The 21,010-nt window shown below is 45.8% G+C and overlaps 1 long non-coding RNA gene across 7 annotated transcripts in view; it reads left to right on the plus strand.

Moving 5' to 3' along the window:
• Positions 1-21,010, plus strand: part of LOC137320241 (uncharacterized) — a 262,223-nt gene that overhangs the window by 77,533 nt on the left and 163,680 nt on the right. The window lies entirely within an intron of this gene.

Raw genomic sequence — 21,010 nt, forward strand, 5'->3', positions numbered from 1 at the left:
ACCTGATTAACACTCAGTCATCAACCTGCCGATATAAACTGCGCGTCTAGGGTTACTAGGGGCTGTGTTGTAGGTGGAAATTCATTTAAAGAGACTCACGGGAAGACTTATTGGTGTATTTTGATGCTGTTTTCCAGGTTTTTTTTTTCTTTTCCCTGTTAGCACTTGGTTTCCTAGACGACATAGCGCAGTGTTTTGGTGCTCTCATTTTTTTGGACTGTTCACAGTATTGGCACAATGCATTGCCCCATGGGAATACCCTTTTACATACATCGGAGAAAGAAGGGAGGAGCAACAGAGAAATGCCAGTCACGTCAGGGTGCAGAGTTCGACTGTGTCTACCAGCTAGCACTCTTGCACCCACATTTACAGGCAGAGGCATGTGTACCTGCATTTGTTAGAGGGGTTCTGCCTGCAGATGCTCTGGAATTACCAGGGAGGCAGCGCAGTGACACAGCTGTCCCATCTGCTGAAAGGAAGCCTGCAGCTAACATGTGCCGTGGAGCTGGCGCGCGGCCAGTGGCTGTCATGGTCAGTTACATTCTCTGCCATGCTGCATAGTTTTCGAATAGGGAGAGTACCCTGGAATGGCAAACAGGGCTATTCTACTCTGTCACCTTCAACAGCCTTCACACAGGGGGTTTATGAGTGTAGCACCACTCCATCCAGTGGCAAAAATGCACGGTCGTTTTCCACCTCTTTGTCTATTGTGCCATCCGTTAGGTTTTCCTAGTCATTTTTGTCATCAAAACAGGCGCAGTAAAGGCCAGCAACAACTTTGTCCCCAAAAATGTACCCATCATCCCTTGCAAGCAGACGAGTTCCTTGCCCGCTTCCCGCACGTTCCCAGTGTCAGAAAGAAAGGAAAGAAGATTTGCCATTTATATGGCGCCTTTCACGACCTCGGGACGCTCCAAAGCGCTTTACAGCTAATGAAGTAATTTTAAAGTTTAGACACTGTTGTAATGTAGGAAACGAGGCAGCCAATTCATGTAGAGCAAGCTCTTACAAACAGCAGTTAAATAATGGACCAGACAATCTGTTTTAGAGTTGTTGGTTGAGAGATAAATATCGGCCAGGACACCTGGGTGAACTCCCCTGCTCTTCTTCGCAATAATACCATCGGATCTTTTGCGTCTACCGTCTCGGTTTAACGTCTCATCCGAAAGACGGCACCTCTGACAGTACCGCACCGGAGTGTCAGCTGCGTTTATATGCGTCTCAGGCCCGATGTAGGCCAGGAGCTCATCCATAGTATGTAAATGGCGCTGACCCAACCAATTCAGGCGGAGTCAGGTTACTAATGTTCGCATGGGTTCTTGTAAGGCACCACCCAACTAATTCAGGATTGGGAAGTCTTATCCTTAGATGTCTGAATTAACCGTAGTGTTTGAATCTTTTGCTCATTGGTCTAAAGAAAAGGTAACAACTCTTGTAAGAGAATGCCTCTTTTGTGTGACCTGGTTTATTGACATTAATGCAAAAATGATCCATTTGTTGGAGACTGTTTCTCGTGTTGTTGCACGATTTTATTCCAATTACATCTCTTGCCAGGCTGTGCTTCTCTCCTCCCCCCCCCCCCCCCCCCCCCCCCCCATTGCCCTGGCAAATCTCTGTTTACCACTGTCTCTCCTTGCAGATTGAATTCTAATTAGAAGTTGACAGGCTTCAAGACAACAAACAGCAACCTTTTAAAATCTGTAAATGTAGTTTAGACTGATCTAATTAAAAGAAAAACATTGTTTGTTTTTTCTCTCTCGGTTTTCTCTAATACAAATGAGGTACAAGCTTGAAAAGTCATTACTCATTAGTGCAGAGGATGTTAAATTGGCGGCTGAGACGGCTGCATTCTGGATTTTATATCTGTGATTGGTGTTACTCAGCAGAGATTTACTATAAACATATGACGCAGCTCAGTTCCTGCTGACTGAGATCCTTCGAGATGATTTCTTTCACTGTTCTTTTTGTTGATTGTGCCAGTCTCCACTATTGATTAGATTGCAGTGCCAGGCTATTTTTGGGCCTGGCGATACGTCATTGCCTGTGTGTGAATCAGTACTTTTTTTTTTAATCGTCCGTTTATCTTGGCACAGTGCCCCGGCCTAGGTTGTGAGTGTATAGTGCAGACTGACGAGTGAATCATCGGAGCAAATATACCAAATGTGCTATCGGTCTCCAATGTAAAATTTTGTTTAAATAAGATCGTGGTCTTGTGCAGTTTCAAGTTGAAAGGTTGTTGTCTGGACAGAAAAACCTCACAGCGTTACAGATAAGAACATAAGAAATCGGAGCAGGAGTAGACCAATCGGCCCCTCGAGCCTGCTCCGCCATTCAATAAGATCATGGCTGATCTGATCCTAATCTCATCTAAATTCATGTCCAATTTCCTGCCCGCTCCCCGTAGCCCCTAATTCCCTTTACTTCTAGGAAACTGTCTATTTCTGTTTTAAATTTATTTAATGATGTAGCTTCCACAGCTTCCTGGGGCAGCAAATTCCACAGACCCACCACCCTCTGAGTGAAGAAGTTTCTCCTCATCTCAGTTTTGAAAGAGCAGCCCCTTATTCTAAGATTATGCCCCCTCGTTCTAGTTTCACCCATCTTTGGGAACATCCTGACTGGTGCTGGAAGTCAGGCAGTGATTCCGCCCCCCCCCCCCCCCCCCCCAATACTGTATCCAGCCCACGCACTAAATTGCTTCAACTTCCACCCAAGACATTGGAAAATCCTGAATAATACAGCTGGAAAAATTAAAGATACGGTAATGGATATCTGTGGATTATCAGATTTAACCCGCTTGCGAAGGAGACTGCATAATTCACATGAAAGTTTAGTAACAAATAAGCATTTGTTTATCCACCGAGTACTTTATGCCACAAGTTTTTATTTTTAAATAAAAAAACCTTCTAATATTTCATTTTTCATGGCAGCTATTTGAAGCATGCAAGGCATGCATACTCCTGTGGTCACATGACATGGCTGTGGACTCTATTCAAAAGTATTCGACTGCATTTGAAAATCACTGTGGATGGGGATTTTTATTGGAAACAATGTGGGCCCCCCCCCCCCCGTCCCTCAAAATAAAACTCATGGTCAATGTACTGCCCTGTGAATCTGAGCTATATAGACCAGGAAGGTCCCGGACCCTTAGATCGCCGCTGGAAAGCGGGTGTGCGGACGTTCAGTGAGAACACGATCAGGGTCGCCTGGTTCGCCCCTCGTGGTGGAATAGCCTTCGGCACTCTCCGTTCGTGCTCATGTATGAAAAATGTTTACTTGGACAAGAAACATTGGTGACCATGAAACTGCAGCAAGTGGAATTTCTTTCATGGTGGTGGGGGGGAGAAAAACGGCAACCAACTGGAAAACAAGTAGTTCAGTTCAACCCTTGTAAACATTGCAGGCCTTTTGTCACCTTCAGAACATGCTTGAAATGTTATTAAGAATCACATAGAATATACAGCACAGAAACAGGCCATTTGGCCCAACAGGTCCATGCTCCACATGAGTCTTCTCCCACCCTTCTTCATCTAACCTTATTAGCATTCCCTCCTCTCTCCTGTGTTTAATCCAGCTTCCCCTTAAATGCATCTATGCCAGTCACTTCAACTACTGCTTGTGCTAGCGAGATCCGCATTCTGACCACTCTCTGTGTAAAGGACATAATTGCTTTGGAGGCGGTTCAGAGAAGGTTCACTTGACTGATTCCTGGGATGAGGGGGTTATCTTATGAGGAAAGGTTGGACAAGTTGGGACTGTATGCGCTGGAGTTTAGAAGAATGAGAGGTGATCTTATTGAAACATATAAGATCCTGGGGGAACTAGAAGGGGTAGATGCTGAGAGGATGTTTCCCCTTGTGGGAGAGACTAGAACTAGGGGCCACAGTTTAAAAATAAGGGGTCTCCCGTTTAAGATGGAGATGAGGAAAACAAATTTTCTCTGAGGGTGGTGAGTCTGTGGAACTCCCTTCCCCAGAGAGCGGTGGAGGCAGGGTCATTGAATATTGTTAAAGCCGAGTTAGATAGATTCCTGATTAACAAGGGAGTCAAAGGTTATAGTCGGTAATGTAGGGTTGAGGTCGCAATCAGATCAGCCATGATCTTATCAAATGGCAGAGCAGGCTCGAGGGGCCGAATGGCCTACTCCTGCTCTTAATTCGTATATTCGTTAAGACGTTTCTCCTGAATTCCCGATTGGATTTATTAGTGACTGTCTTATATTTACGGCCTAATTCTGGTCTCCCCCAGAAGTGGAGACATCATCTTTACGTCTACCTTTTCAAATCCTTTCATAATCTTAAAGACCTCTATCCGGTCACCCCTCAATCTTCCCTTTTCTAGAGAAAAGAGTCCCAGCCTGTTCAAACTTTCCTGATAGATATAATTATATGGAAGAGGTGGAAACGATGGAAGGAAAATACACCGTTCACCCACATGGGGCTGTGGGACTACCCCGCATGGTATCTTGTGAATAAAACACCGCCGGCTTGTCCATTGTTCCATCGCAGCAGCGGTATCACGATCTAACCAAACACCACTATTTCCTTAGATTTTTTTTAGAAACTCAGGCTTGATTATATCTCTTATTAGATGTGTCTCTTTGACGACCTTTTAATATTGTAGTTCATTTTTTTGGCTACTGCTCCTCTCTAGTTTTTCCCCCCATATCATCCCCCCGCTTCCCAAATTCCCTCTTCAAGCTTATCTCATCCATGAGACCCACCTCCTTCTTCCTTTACTCCATTCCCACTAAACTCCTAGCCACAGAACATCTCTTCCTGACTCCTGTGCTAGCCGACGTTGTAAATGGTTTCCCTCGCCTCAGGTACTGACCCTTTCCTTTCAAAACCACTTTCATCACCCTCTCCTCAAAAAAAAAACCCACCCGCAATCTCTCTGCCCACTAACTATCACCCCACCTTCAAACCTCCCTTACCTCTCCATTGTCCTTGAATGCGTCGTCGCCTCCAAGATCATACCCATCTCTCCCCATTTGAGTTGCTCCAATCAGGTTCCCAAACCAAAGTCGCAAACAACATTCTCTGCGACCGTGACCATTATCCCTCCTTTTCTCCGTCAAGATCGCTGCTGGCTTTGCAACGGTCCACCACACCATCTTCCTGGGGACTTGTGCCAAAATTGGGAGAGCTGTTCCACAGACTAGTCAAACAACAGCCTGACACAGCCATACTAACAGAATCATACCTTTTAGCCAACGTCCCAGACTCTTCCATCACCATCCCTGGGTATGTCCTGTCCCACCGGCAGGACAGACTGACCAGAGGTGGCGGTACAGTGATATACAGTCAGGAGGGAGTGGCCCTGGGAGTCCTCAACGTTGAAATCTCATGGCATCAGGTCAAACATGGGCAAGGAAACCTCCTGCTGATTACCACCTATCGCCCTCCCTCAGCTGATGAATCAGTCCTCCTCCATGTTGAACATCACTTGGAGAAAGCACTGAGTAGCAAGAGCACAGAATGTACTCTGGGTGGGGGACTTCAATGTCCACCCCCAAGAGTGGCTCGGTAGCACCACTACTGACCGAGCTGGTCAGTAGTGGTGCTACCGAAGGACATAGCTGCTAGACTGGGTCTGCGGCAGGTGGTGAGCGAACCAACATGAGGGATAAACTTACTTGACCTCGTCCCCACCAATCTACCTGTTGCAAATGCATCTATCCATGACAGTATTGGTAGGAGTGACCACCGCACAGTCCTCGTGGAGACAAAGTCCCGTCTTCGCACTGAGGATACCATCCAACGTGTTGTGTGGCACTACCACCGTGCTAAGTGGGATAGATTCAGAACAGATCTAGCAACTCAAAACTGGGCATCCATGAGGTGCTGTGGGCCATCAGCAGCAGCATGGTATTCCAGCACAATCTGTAACCTCATGGCCCGGCATATTCCTCACTCAACCATTACCAACAAGCCAGGGAATCAACCCTGGTTCAATGAGGAGTGTAGAAGAGCATGCCAGGAGCAGCACCAGGCATACCTAAAAAGGAGGTGCCAACCTGGTGAAGCTACAACTCAGGACTACATGCATGCTAAACAGCGGAAGCAACATGCTATAGACAGAGCTAAGCGATTCCACAACCAACGGATCAGATCAAAGCTCTGCAGTCCTGCCACATCCAGTCGTGAATGGTGGTGGACAATGAAACAACTAACGGGAGGAGGAGGCTCTGTAAACATCCCCATCCTCAATGATGGCGGAGTCCAGCACGTGAGTGCAAAAGACAAGGCTGAAGCGTTTTACAACCATCTTCAGCCAGAAGTGCCGAGTGGATGATCCATCTCGGCCTCCTCCCGATATCCCCACCATCACAGAAGCCAGTCTTCAGCCAATTCAATTCACTGCATGTGATATCAAGAGACGGCTGAGTGCACTGGATACAGCAAAGGCGATGGGCCCCGACAACATTCCGGCTGTAATGCTGAAGACTTGTGCTCCAGGAACTAGCCACGCCTCTAGCCAAGCTGTTCCAGTACAGCTACAACACTGGCATCCACCTGACAATGTGAAGAATTGCCCAGGTATGTCCTGTCCACAAAAAGCAGGACAAATCCAATCCGGCCAATTACCGCCCCATCAGCCTACTCTCAATCATCAGCAAAGTGATGGAAGGTGTCGTCGACAGTGCTATCAAGCAGCACTTACTCACCAATAACCTGCTCACCGATGCTCAGTTTGGGTTCTGCCAGGGCCATTTGGCTCCAGACCTCATTGCAGCCTTGGTCCAAACATGGACAAAAGAGCTGAATTCCAGAGGTGAGGTGAGAGTGACTGCCCTTGATATCAAGGCAGCATTTGACCGTGTGTGGCACCAAGGAGCCCTAGTAAAATTGAAGTCAGTGGGAATCAGGGGAAAGCTCTCCAGTGGCCGGAGTCATACTTAGCACAAAGGAAGATGGTAGTGGTTGTTGGAGGCCAATCATCTCAGCCCCAGGGCATTGCTGCAGGAGTTCCTCAGGGCAGTGTCCTCGGCCCAACCATCTTCAGCTGCTTCATCAATGACCTTCCCTCCATCATAAGGTCAGAAATGGGGATGTTTGCTGATGATTGCACAGTGTTCAGTTCCATTCGTGACCCCTCAGATAATGAAGCAGTCTGAGCCCGCATGCAGCAAGACCTGGACAACATCCAGGCTTGGGCTCATAAGTGGCAAGTAACATTCGTGCCAGACAATGACCATCTCGAACAAGAGAGAGTCTAACCACCTCCCCTTGACATTCATGGCATTACCATCACCAAATCCCCCACCATCAACATCCTGGGAGTCACCATTGACCAGAAACTTAACTGGACCAGCCATATAAATACTGTGGCTACAAGAGTAGGTCAGAGGCTGGGTATTCTGCGGCGAGTGACTCACCTCCTGACTCCCCAAAGCATTTCCACCATCTACAAGGCACAAGTCAGGAGTGTGATGGAATACTCCCCACTTGCCTGGATGAGTGCAGCTCCAACAACACTCAAGAAGCTCGACACCATCCAGGACAAAGCAGCCCACTTGATTGGTACCCCGTCCACCACCCTAAACATTCACTCCCTTCACCACCGGCGCACCATGGCTGCAGTGTGTACCATCCACAGGATGCACTGCAGCAACTCGCCAAGGCTTCTTCGACAGCACCTCCCAAACCCATGACCTCTACCACCTGGAAGGACAAGAGCAGCAGACGCATGGGAACAACACCTGCACGTTCCCCTCCAAGTCACACACCATCCCAACTTGGAAATATATCGCCGTTCCTTCATCGTCGCTGGGTCAAAATCCTGGAACTCCCTTCCTACAGCACTGTGGGAGAACTTTCACCACATGGACTGCAGCGGTTCAAGAAGGCGGCTCACCACCACCTTCTCGAGGGCAATTAGGGATGGGCAACAAATGCCGGCCTCGCCAGCGACGCCCACATCCCATGAACAAATTTTAAAAAACGCCTGTCCTCTGCTGTCTAGCTTAGTGGGACTGCTTGATTCCACTCTTTCCCATCTGATCATAGCCAGAGCATCTCCAGAAATGGCTTATCTTCCCATTTTGCACCATCACCCACAGAGCCCCCAAGGATCCATACTTGGTCCCCTCTGCTTCCTTGTCTAAATGCTGCCTCTTGGCAACATCATCCACAGACGTGGGGTCAACTTCTATCTATCCCTATATTAATCTATGGATGATACCTAGCTCTATCTCTCCACTACCTGTTTTGACCCCTCTACTGCCTCTGTGCTGCCAGACTGTTTGACTGACATCCAATTTTGGATGTGTCCAATTTCTTCCAGCTAAACACAGGGAAGACCAAAGCCACCTCCTTCAGTCCTGCTCACAAACTCTTGTCTCCATTCCCTTTCCTGGACACTGCTTCAGGCTGAACTAGACTGTTCGCAACCTCAGTGTCCTATTTGACTCTGAATGGAGCTTTCCTCTCCATTGCAAAGACTGCCTCGTTCCACCTCCGTAACATCACCTGCCGCCTCCTCCTACTTCACTCTGTCTGGCACTGAAATCCTCCATAAACTCCAGCTCATTCAAAACTCTGCTGCCCATATGCTACCCTGCACCAAGTTCAGCTTGTTCATATGTATTTAAATCCCTCCAAGACCTTGATCTTCCCTATCTCTTCAAGCTCCTTGAGCGCTACCAAACACCCCTCCCAAACTCTCCGTTCCTTTGACTCCATTAGCTTTAAGGCCCTCCTTAAAAGCCACCTCTTTGACTAAGCTTTTGGTCACCCACTCCTTCTTGGCTATTGTAAACAATTTTACAACACCAAGTTATAGTCCAGCAATTTTATTTTAAATTCACATTCCTTCTTGGCTGTTTATCCACTTTTCCCTCGTGCTTCTGTGAAGCACCACCGGACGTTTTCTGTGTTAAAGGTGCCACGTGAATGCAAGTTGTTGTTGTAGTTGTAGCAGTAGTAGTGGTGGTAGTAATAGTAAGCCTTCTGTAGTGAGTGGAGAAGTTCTGTGTGGCCAGTGAGTAAGAAACATCAATGGTGACCTGTATGGGCCCTTTCACAGCCAGAACTGATGTCAGCCACTCCTCTGGCAGCAGCATTCATTTTTGCTGCTGGGAGCACAGCTGCCTCCAGAGTACTTGGCAAAAATGACCTCTCCGGGTAGGTCTTGGCACCTCTGGGAACAGCAGAGTTCTACCTTGCAATGCTGCCACTGAAGACAGGACTGGGGTTGGCAGCGGTGCTGTAAGGTAATGGAGACATCAGCTTAATTCTGCGGCTTCCGAGGGTTTTGACTGGGACATGTAAAAAAATGTCCGAGTGCACAATCTCTGCATTCTGAAAACTGACTGACTCCCTCCCCCCCTCCCTAAGTTCATGCGCCAGTACACGTGTTAAATTGCATGCATTAAACTTGATATATGAGTAAGATGCAATATTTTGGCAGTGTTCCTGGAAAAATTAGCCTGGTTTCAGCTCATAGAATTATGGATGTGATCAGCCCCCCTCTGGAATAGACCGTTCTGGAATGTGGCCACCCTATACTGTACACTTTTTTTTAGTTTTGCTAAATTTAGACTTGGTAAAGAGACACCTTTTTCAGAACCAATTGCACATCCCCTACTCACTTCTAAGCATGACTTATGTCTTCCAGTTAACTGAACCCTCAGTAATCCAAATCTGTTGCCTACAAAATGTTCTGGATAACAACAACAACTTGTATTTATATAACTTCCTTTCACATAATAAAACTTCCCAAGACGTTTCACAGAAGGGTTATCAGACAAAATTTGTCACCGGTCCACATGAAGGAGACATTAGGACAGGTGACCAAAAGCTTGGTCAAAGAGGTAGGTTTTAAGGAGTGTCTTAAAGGAAGAGAGAGGGGTTGGGGGAGGGAATTCCAGATCTTAGCGCCTAGGCTGCTGAAGGCACGGCCGCCAGTGGAGGGGTGAAGGAAATCAGGGATGCACAAGAGGCCAGAATTGGAGGAACGCAGAGTTCTCGGAAGGTTGCCGGGCTGGAGGAGGTTACAGAGGTAGAGAGGGGCGAGGCCATGGAGGGATTGAACACAAGGATGAGAATTTTAAATTTGTGGCATTGCTGACCAGGAGCCTATGTAGGTCATTGAGCACAGATGGATGGATGGGAGTTGGTGCGAGTTGGGATACGGGGGGCAGAGTTTTAGATGAGCTCAAGTTTATGGAGGGTGGAAAATGGGAGGCCGGCCAGGAGAGCATTGGAATACTCGGGTCTGGAGGTAACAGTAGCATGAATGAGGGTTTCAGCAGCTGATAGGCTGAGGCGGTGGTGGAGAAAGGGCAATGTTAGAGATATAATGGATGATTGCACATGTCACTCCGCTTTTTAAGAAAGGAGAGAGGGAAACCAGGGAATTATAGACCAGTTAGCCTGACATCTGTTGTGGGGAAAATGTTGGAGTCTATAATTAAGGATAGGGTGACTGAACACCTCGAGAATTTTCAGTTAATCAGAGAGCCAGCATGGATTTGTGAAAAGTAGGTCGTGCCTGACAAACCTGATTGAATTTTTTGAAGAGGTGACTAAAGTAGTGGACAGGGGAATGTCGATGGATGTTATTTATATGGACTTCCAGAAGGCATTTGATAAGGTCCCACATAAGAGACTGTTAGCTAAGATAGAAGCCCATGGAATAGAGGGAAAAGTACGGACTTGGTTAGGAAGTTGGCTGAGCGAAAGGCGACAGAGAGTAGGGATAATGGGTAGGTACTCACATTGGCAGGATGTGACTAGTGGAGTCCCGCAGGGATCTGACTTGGGGCCTCAATTATTCACAATATTTATTAACGACTTAGATGAAGACATAGAAAGTCTCATATCTAAGTTTGCCGATGACACAAAGATTGGTGGCATTGTAAGCAGCGTAGATGAAAACATAAAATTACAAAGCGATATTGATAGATTAGGTGAATGGGCAAAATTGTGGCAAATGGAATTCAATGTAGACAAATGTGAGGTCATCCACTTTGGATCAAAAAAGGATAGAACAGGGTACTTTCTAAATGGTAAAAAGTTATAAACAGTGGATGTCCAAAGGGACTTAGGGGTTCAGGCACATAGATCATTGAAGTGTCATGAACAGGTGCAGAAAATAATCAAGAAGGCTAATGGAATGCTGGCCTTTATATCTAGAGGACTAGAGTACAAGGGGGCAGAAGTTATGCTGCGGATATACAAAACCCTGGTTAGACTGCACCTGGAGTACTGTGAGCAGTTCTGGGCACTGTACCTTCGGAAGGACATATTGGCCTTGGTGGGAGTACAGCGTAGGTTTACTAGAATGATATCCGGACTTCAAGGGTTAAATTACGAGGAGAGATTATACAAATTGGGGTTGTATTCTCTGGAGTTTAGAAGGTTATGGGATGATCTGATCGAAGTTTATAAGATATTAAGGGGAACAGATAGGGTGGATGGAGAGAAACTATTTCCGCTGGTTGGGGATTTTAGGAGTAGGGGGCACAGTCTAAAAATTAGAGCCAGACCTTTCAGGAGCGAGATTAGAAAACATTTCAACACACACAGGGTGGTAGAAGTTTGGAACTCTCTTCCGCAAACGGCAATTGATACTAGCTCAATTGCTAAATTTAAATGCGAGATAGGTAGCTTTTTGGCAACCAAAGGTATTAAGGGATATGGGCCAAAGGCAGGTATATGGAGTTAGATCACAGATCAGCCATGATCTTATCAAATGGCAGAGCAGGCACGAGGGGCTGAATGGCCTACTCCTGTTCCTATTTTCCTATGATTGGAAAAGTACTGCGTATTGCTGTTAACGACCTGTTACAATGCTGTTGCTGATATAAGACTGTAATTTAGTTTCTACCGTAACTGAAAGCACTTAATACTCAACATTTTACTTCTATTGTCAGAAACATAAACTATCAAGGAAACACTCAGCAGGTCAGTCATCGTCTCTCGAGAGAACAGATGAGTTAACATTCCAGGTGTCGACCCTTTGTCAGACTTTGTTCTGTAGAAAGCTCTGCTCATGCAAGGTTAACTCTTCTGTTCTCTCCACAGAGGCCGACTGACCTGTTGAGTGTTCCCAGCATTTTCTGTTATTGTGTCAGATTTCCAGCATCTGCAGCTGTCTGCTTATTGTTTATCTAAACCTTCATACTGTACTGTTACAGTATCCCATATATCTTCAGTTCCGATATCGCAGTGCTTCACAATTAATATGTCTGACTTGTCACTGCTTGTGTTGTGGGGAGGTTTTCAGAGGGAGGATGGATGGAGGGGGTGGGGGGGTTAGGGTGAGATTACTATTGTTCTCAGTATTTTTTTGCCTCTCTTCTTAGCACCACACTCCACTTGCAGTGTTTTAGACCAACAGAAGACCTATTTCCAGCCCACGGCCAATGTTGCTGTGAAGCAGGGTGTTTGAAACTGTGCAAGACTCTACTCTTGCCCAATGAGAAAGAAAGACTTGCATTTATATAACGCCTTTCACGACCTCAGGACGTCCCAAACCGCTTTTCTGCCAATGAAGTACTTTTGAAGTGTAGTCACTATTGTAATGTAGGAAACGCAGCAGCCAATTTGCACACAGCAAGGTCCCACAAACATCAATGTGATAATGACCAGATAATGCCACGGGATCTTTTATGCCCGCCTGAGAGGGCCGATGGGGCCCCGGTTTAACGCCTCATCCGAAAGACTGAACCTCCGACAGTGCAATACTCCCTCAGTGCTGCACTGGAGTGTCAGCCTGGAGTGGGACTTGAACCCACAACCTCCTGGCTCAGCGGCGAGAGTGCTACCCACTGAGCCATGGCCGACATAAGGTCACGCCTGGCCTCGCTGCAACATGGCTGAGATAGGAAACTTGCGGAATGAGATATCATTGGCACCAAAGGTTTTCACTGCAACATGTCATCCCACTCTACTGTCCTTATCCTGCTTCTAGTGTACTGACCGTGCCAACTGTTTTGAGGATAAATAGTTTTTTAAAAACGAAATAAATAGGCAGTTGTCTGTCGTTGAGGTTAAACCAGTAATTCAGTCTTGTGGTTCTGCTCATGTTAATCAACTGTTCCAGCATCATTCTTGTAGTTCAGTGTCAAACAAATTGCTTGATCTGAATTGTTGCCATCCAACTCTCTGCGTAGTCATCTATCAGAATCTAATTTGACAGCACAATGCACCATATCACAGGAGTGTGCAGGTAGTGATCAGCAAACAAACTTGGGGGTATGTGATCATTGTCCTTCAATAGACATAATCTGAGCTGATATGAAATGGTAGATACCAGTAACTCGAGACAATTATAAAGCATGACATCCCCCAGGGATTTACACCGACAAACACTTCCGAAAATTAATTATGTTGAGTGTACAACAGCAACACAATAGTGCAGGAAGTTCAAAGTTTCTATGGTAATAACCTGGTGCAGTGACAGAAAGCAAGTCTGTATTGGATTTTTTTCCAGTGCAACAGAATGCCCCACGACACTCCCACTTGAGTTAAAGAATTATTTTAAACCTACTCTGTAGCCTACATGACATTTAATTGCATAAACCACTTGAATATATTAGGATCTGAAGTCCTATCTTTTGGTCTTTTGCCTCCCTGTATAAAGATGTTAATACGATTATACACACATAAGCAAGAAGCGGAATATTACGGACGCTTTGAAATCTGGAACAAAAACTGAGAATGCTGGAGATGCAGCAGGTTAATGAGCATCCCTGGAGAGAAGTTAATTCTTTAGGTAACGTTTTCAGATACACATGTAAGCTGCTGATATTTGCCTTATGACCTGGCCTTTGGGTTGGTTCCCACACACTTATTATTTGTGTATTGCATCAGTTTAGTTCCCTGATACAATCAGCAGCAATCAAGAGACCTGTTGATGAGACAGATAGGATAACCAACCACATTGTTTTGTGAGGTTAACAATAAAAAATGGTAGGTAAAAGTATTCCATTGTTTCGCTACAATTGTTTCATGGTTGCTTTCCTTACATTGCAGGAGAAATAACTCAGATGTAAAAGAGGATAGTGTTTTGTGCCAAGACATTGATCCTTCACTCAATTTAACAAAGACTGCTCAGTTTTCAATGGGGTCTCGTCCCTGTGCGGGGTGTGAGAGAGAGAGAGGAAGGAAGGACGTACTCGGTGGGTTGGGGGGGGGTGAAGACACCAGCCTACATGTATGGAGATGTAGTGCGGCCAGGAATGGCCTCAGCTGTGATGCCCTTTGTTGCTTATTGTGGAGGCTCCCACATCAATAATAGCCACTGGAGCACCTCACTGTCCGTGCCATAAAGCTGTACCCAGCAAGTCAGTGCCTTCAGAAGAGGAGAGAAGAAAATTTGATAAACAGAAGTAAAAATAAAATACTGCAAATGCACTGTGTAAATGCAGGTTTTTCTTTATATATGGCACTGTACAATGCCATAAGGTGCATTTTATCAAATTTTCTCCCCATCTCTTCTGAAGGCACTGACTTGCTGGGTACAGTGCATGGCACTGACAGCCAGGTGCCCCAATGGCTGCTATTGACGTGAGAGTCTAGACAATAAGATTTAATAGAGGTGTTCAAAATTATATGGGGTTTTGATAGAGTAGATGGGGAGAAACTGTTTCCATTGGCAGGAGGATCGGTAACCAGAGGGCACAGGGTTAAGATAATTGGAAAAAATCCAGGGGGTAGATGAGATGTTTTTAATGCAGTGAGTTGATATGATCTGGAAAGGGTGGTGGAATTAGATTCAGTAGTAACTTTCAAAAGGGAAGTGGATACATACGTAAAGAAAAGTTTTCAGGGCTACGGGGAAAGAGCTGGGGAGTGGGACTAATTGGATAGCTGCTTCTAGAACTAGGGAGCATAGTCTCAGGACAAGGGGTCAGCCATTTAAGACTGAGATGAGGAGGAATTTCTTCACTCGGGGTTGTGAAACTTTGGAATTCTCTACTCCAGAGGGCTGTGGACGCTGAATCGTTGAATATATTCAAGGCTGAGATCGATGGATTTTTGGACTCTTAAGGGAATCAAGGGATAAGGGAATAGGGCGGGAAAGTGGAGTTGAGGTTGAAGATCAGCCATGATCTTATTGAATGGCGGAGCAGGCTCGAGGGGCCGAATGGCCTACTCCCGCTCCTACTTATGTTCTTTCAAAGAGGCGGCACGATGGGCCAAATGGCTGCCACCTGTGCTATGTTTTACCAACAGAGCCTTCAGAGAATGAAAGACTGTTATTTCAACAGTTGGGTTTAAAGTTATTCACATTTTTCCAATCTTATGCCAAAGTCTGGTGCACATGTCTGTGTTCCAGTTCCAGTTACTGTGACCACAATGTGACCACGAGTGTTTTATGACTGGTTCGTGAATCCTGTTTGTGTGATCACCACAAATAGTGAATACAAGTGAACAACTACATAATAATAAAAAAACATTCAGTTTGAGATCTGACTAAAACTTGATCTCAATTATATTTTGGTAATGTATTTAAGACTGATCCTGTTATTAAGTGTTAAATTTCTCAGGTGGCAGTGCTCTACGTTTGTTTGTTGGCTCATGTTCCGGTCCCTTTTTATTGTGGTCAGCTTGATGTATGGCACGAGTGGAAAGTGATCACTGGGTTTGAATCCTCAAATTAAGCAGCTGAGAAGTCCACACAGGTAGAGTTTCTGTTTGCTTAATGTAGAGTGCGCACTCTTATAGGGAAACACCGCACTGCTCCAAGCCCAGCGAGTTTACATACAGGTTCGCAGTAGCCAAAGCTCAGCACTGCCCCCTCTTCCACCCCCCCCCCCGCCACCAAACTGTGCACGGGATTATTGCTGGAGTTTAACCAGCTAACCTGCTGCGTGGCCTACCAGCACAGAGCACAGGGTATGTTTCCTGCTACTTGCCCAGACAGGATCGCCCTTTAAATTGGGGCATTGGCTTCTGAGGTTATCTGAAGCCAACCGGCAAGAATCCCAGCCCAGTTGAGGGGTGTACCCCTCCAGGTTCCATTATTGAACCTGCTCAGTTATCAGCAGTGTCCTAGGGTACCGCAGGGGACCTTTTTAATGAGTCTGCCTCAGAGAGTTCACTTGGTTCCAAACTTCCGTCACCCAGATTTGTCATCTTGAGCCCAAAGACACCCCACTTTTCTCCATCCCCTCTCCCCACCCCCTCCAGACGATAGTCACTAGTTGGTCTTTAGACAGTTAACAAGCATGGGTTTGAGCCTTGCTATGTGGACAGCCAATTACTAGGAGCTCTTCATGAGCGGCTTGGTGGGTAGCACAACTCGCTATAAAATGTATCAGTTTATTGCCACAGTCCTCCTGACCATGGCTTGGACACACACCATTCCCCATCACACCAGTTCCACCAGTTTGCTGCAGCTGCTGCTTGCCTCTGCAACCCAATCATGCCAGGCACTGATACCTGGATATATGAGTGTATGTTCTCATGCCCAGTCTCCAAATAATGCCTTTTAATCCATTGTCGTCTCAAGTCTTGAGTTTCCTCAGCAGCTACAAGATGGACATCTGTCTTCAGCACAATGCCAACCGTAACTTTTCACCAATTGCTTAATCATGCGAGCGGTTTTGGCAAAGAAGCTGACTCCGCCTCTAGAGTATTCAGTGACAAGTCTGTGTAGGCACTTCATTCCAGGACTTGAGTACATAAGCTAGGTTGACACTTCAGTGCAGTACTGAGGAGGTGCTGAGTTGTCAGAGGTGCCGTCTTTTGGATGAGATGTTAAACTAAGTCCCCTGTGGTTCAGGTAGATATCGGAAAAACTCAAAGCATTTCAAAGAAAAGCAAAAAGTTCACCAAAGTCCTAGCTGACATTCTTTCCTCAATCAGCAACACCAAAAACAGATTAGCTGGTCACTCATTTAATTGCCATTTGTGAGATCTTGCTGTGTACAAATTACTGCATTTATCTATATAATAGTCACTCCATTTGAAATTAATCCATTAAATGTGAAGCATTTTGTAATGTTTTGGAGACTTAATTATATGCTATATAAGTCCAATTCTTTCTTTCTTGTCTGACGTGTGTACTCTCCAGTCACTCGATAATGATTATAAGTCTCTCTCTAGCCCAGGAGGCCAATTATACCACCTCTGGTCCTTCACAGGCTGAGATCACTCAGCGCCTGTGCAGAACTAGTGGTTTAGGGGAGGGAGAGGGGAAATGTTACAACTGGTTGGCCATTTCCCATATTATGTCTCCTTGCTGCATTGGGCCCTAAGTCCTTAGGCACTGAAACAAAACAAAAGTAACAGCAACATTTGGCCAGTCAGTAGCCTTTCCCCGGCTCCTGCCCCCGAGGCCTCCTTAGCACGCCTTGCACTGCACGCAGTGAGTGCCAGCAAAATACTTAAATGAACTGACCTCACGTTTTAGCAGGGGAAAACATGGCTGCTTCGAGCCTATGCGTTTTCCTACCCTACTGTTCCTGGTCCTGCCCCTACCTACTGCAATTGTATTGTTCCTTGGCTAACGATCTTGCAGCTGGCAGCACATCTGTGTAAACCTGCTGGATATTTTTGGATTGTGGCGAGGACGAACCTTCTTATTGAGTTTTTTCCATTTGCTGCCCGCCTTACTGGGGTCTAGGAAACGAGGCGCTTCAGCAGCAGAGGCACGTTTCAGTGGTGCTGTCATGAAGTCATCACAGGCGGATGATATCAGGACACAAAGTCACTGCTCACCGAATGCCCACTGGCCTAAATGTCGGGAACAGCCTGCACATGAATGTTGGACTCCCTATAGTGCAACCAGTTTACGAGAAGACTCGTTTCACTTAAGTGCAGGCGAATACCTCAGTTGGCTTGCTCTATTAGACCAGGCTGCTGTGTAAAAGAAACTCAGGTCTTTTATGGGAATTTACTTACATCACTTACTTGGGTAGTAGAATAAAATGGCTCTCGTATTTTTTTTTAAAGAAAAATAAAGCTTTGGTCTGTTTGCACCATCATAAAACTGACTTCAAAGTGCTGTTCTCTCTAATTCTATTGCTGTGTATCATTGAAATATAAATTTCATACACGACGATATCAACCAGTTTATTCATGACTAATATTTACAAGTGTGGCCAATTCCAATGATAAGTTATGTAGAATGACAAAGATAATATGGTCTCAGGTGCTGCACTGACTGAGATCAATTGACTCAGCATAGACAGCCATATCTGTATGGCCTAGTCCTCCATTGAGGTGTGCCTCTACCCACCAAGTAGCTTAAACCGCTTAAGAATCTGTAAACCAGGGTGTTGATGAAATGAAAAATGTTTGTCTGTTTTTATTCTTAGTTACATTTTGTACATTGCTGCTTGTAACATGGAAGAAATCTTACAACACCAGGTTATAGTCCAACAGCCTGGTGTTGTAAGATTCCATACATTTATCCACCCCAGTCCATCACCGGCATCTCTACATTATAACATGGAAGTGATAGGATGAGGTTATCCGTAATAGATTCTAGGCGAATAGAAAGAAGGAGTAGAGTGGTTGCCGGCGACTCTGAAAGTGTGTAATGTTCACTGCAGATATTCTGCTAATGCAGTCCTGGCGGCCCTAGCAACTTGCTTCAATTGTATTAAAGCATTTGTTTGGTCAGTTGCCAGTTGAGTTAGCCGAAGGTCTGGAGAACTGTCTTAAGATTCCACTGAACTGCCGCTTGTTAACAAACCTCTTCCTCCTTTCGTTGAGACAAAGAATATTTCTCGCTCCTGTCTCGCTCCTTTTGTATTAGTAGGATATGCATTTTCTGAATTGGTTCCCTGTGCTCAGTTTTTCTCTAGATCCTGTCCATCTATATATAAATATAAAGCTGCCTATTTTCAACCCTCTGATGACTTTTGCCGTAATGAGTACTTGGCCTTTTTGTGGTAATAGTCCGAATGCCATATTTGGAATTTACTCTTTTTAAAGGATTTTTTAAAGTGAGCAAAATGAATGAACGATCACAAAATGGAATTATAATTAAGAATCAAAGAATAATATTTATGAAGAATAGTAATATTTGCGTTATTTAAACTCTCTCTTTCACAAAAATGGTATTGAATTCCTGTTGTCATGTTCACTCAAATAATTACTGGAACTTTTCCCTGGCTAGCAGTCTATAAATGGGAATAATACTCATTGCAAGTCATTGTACGTTTAATTGCTTCATGTGTAATTTTCAGTGCAACAAAAAAAATTAACAAATGTAATGTTTTAAGTTTAAAAATTGCCAACCAGTGAATGTATTCAGTCGCTAAATTAGATTTTGTTTCTAATTGACTTCTCCCTTTTTAAAAAAAACGCGTCTTGACTGAGAGAACGGGTGGATAATCTGCCTCCGGCTTCGTTCTTGACCTAGCTCCCAGGAGATGCACAAAAACGGGTTCAGTCACTTTTTTTTTCTCCCATTGGTCAAGAATGAACCTTACGGTGAACGGATCTGAAACTGGGCTTTGGATCCGTTCAGTGCAGCACCTGAGGCCGTATTATCTGTCATTCTACACTCCATATCTCTGTGTGTGTTAAAGTACCGTGAAAACTGTAAATTACGGGCACCTTAGAGACTGGCATCAGCTGTCATTTTTTTTTGCAGGTGTTCTTATTTTCAAAATGGTCATTGTATGTACTGTAAACATTTTCCCAACAATCTTGAAGAACCAGCTGATATTGTGATCAGCACCTAATCACTGCAACAATGCTAAGAATCCCCCTCCCACACACAGGCGTTCAGCTCAAACAGATTTGCAGTCTAAATTCCTGTTTCATTTCAAACCGCACTCACTTGGAGCAGAGTGTAACTTCAGTAATGAACTGTGTTTCTCCGTTCTACTTACCAGCATTAGGGCAGTCACAGGACAAAAAAAAAGGGGGGAAATGTGATAAGGGGTTGTGTTGATGTATTGAAGCTTCCAAAAGCAAATCTTAGAACGGATTGGGAAGATTTGGGAAGGAAAACACAATAGATCACATTATGTGTAAGAGTGAAACTGCAGGAAGACAGACATAGTTGGCACTCACAGGTCTGTCCATCACCGTATAGAGAATTGTAAACAATTTTACACCACCAAGTTATAGTCCAACAAATTTATTTTAAATTCCAAAGCTTTCGGAGGCTTCCTCCTCCTTCAGGTGAACGGTGTGGAAACCATTTCCACACTGTTCACCTGACGAAGGAGGAAGCCCCCGAAAGCTTGTGGAATTTAAAATAAAATTGCTGGACTATAACTTGGTGGTGTAAAATTGTTTACAATTGTCAACCCCAGTCCATCACCGGCATCTCCACATCACCGTATAGAGAGACAGAGAGAGAGCTGGCACAGCCATCCACCTTCACTCCCCAAAGTCAAAGCTCCTCAAAAGAAGCTGATCCAACATCAGAAGCTGAGGGTAAGAAGTCAATGGAAAGGTTAGGGGAAGAGGAGCTGCCAGCAGCCGCTGAAAGAGTGTGTGGTCGCGGCACTGGGGCAGGAAAGGGCGGCCCCTCTTGCTGTTCACACCCGCTTTCCTTGATTCGGGAGGCTGGTGAGGTCAGTGCACGCAGGTCAGCGCGAGGCAGCAATGGGTTTAGTGAAAGAAAGGGCTTTTGTCGAATGGGGAGTTCTTTAACCAGCATCCATAGCGACAGAGAAACCGCTCCATCCCCGGGGGCGGAGCCGTGCGAGCCTTCGCGTCCCCGGGGGCGGAGCCGTGCGAGCCTTCGCGTCCCCGGGGGCGGAGCCGTGCGAGCCTTCGCGTCCCCGGGGGCGGAGCCGTGCGAGCCTTCGCGTCCCCGGGGGCGGAGCCGTGCGAGCCTTCGCGTCCCCGGGGGCGGAGCCGTGCGAGCCTTCGCGTCCCCGGGGGCGGAGCCGTTGCTCTGGCGCTATGGATGCTCGGTAAAGAGCTCCCCATTCCATAAAACCTGCATTTCTTTCACAAAGCGCGCTGCCGCCTCGCGCTGACCGGCATACACTGACCTCACGAAAGTGACTGGTCCAAGAGAATTTGGGGACAGAAAAGGGTTGCTAGCTGAAAGGGGAAGTGCCATTGATACCGACTCAGTG

Source organism: Heptranchias perlo, chromosome 3, assembly GCF_035084215.1.
Source record: "Heptranchias perlo isolate sHepPer1 chromosome 3, sHepPer1.hap1, whole genome shotgun sequence".
In the NCBI taxonomy this organism is placed as follows: Eukaryota; Metazoa; Chordata; class Chondrichthyes; order Hexanchiformes; family Hexanchidae; genus Heptranchias; species Heptranchias perlo.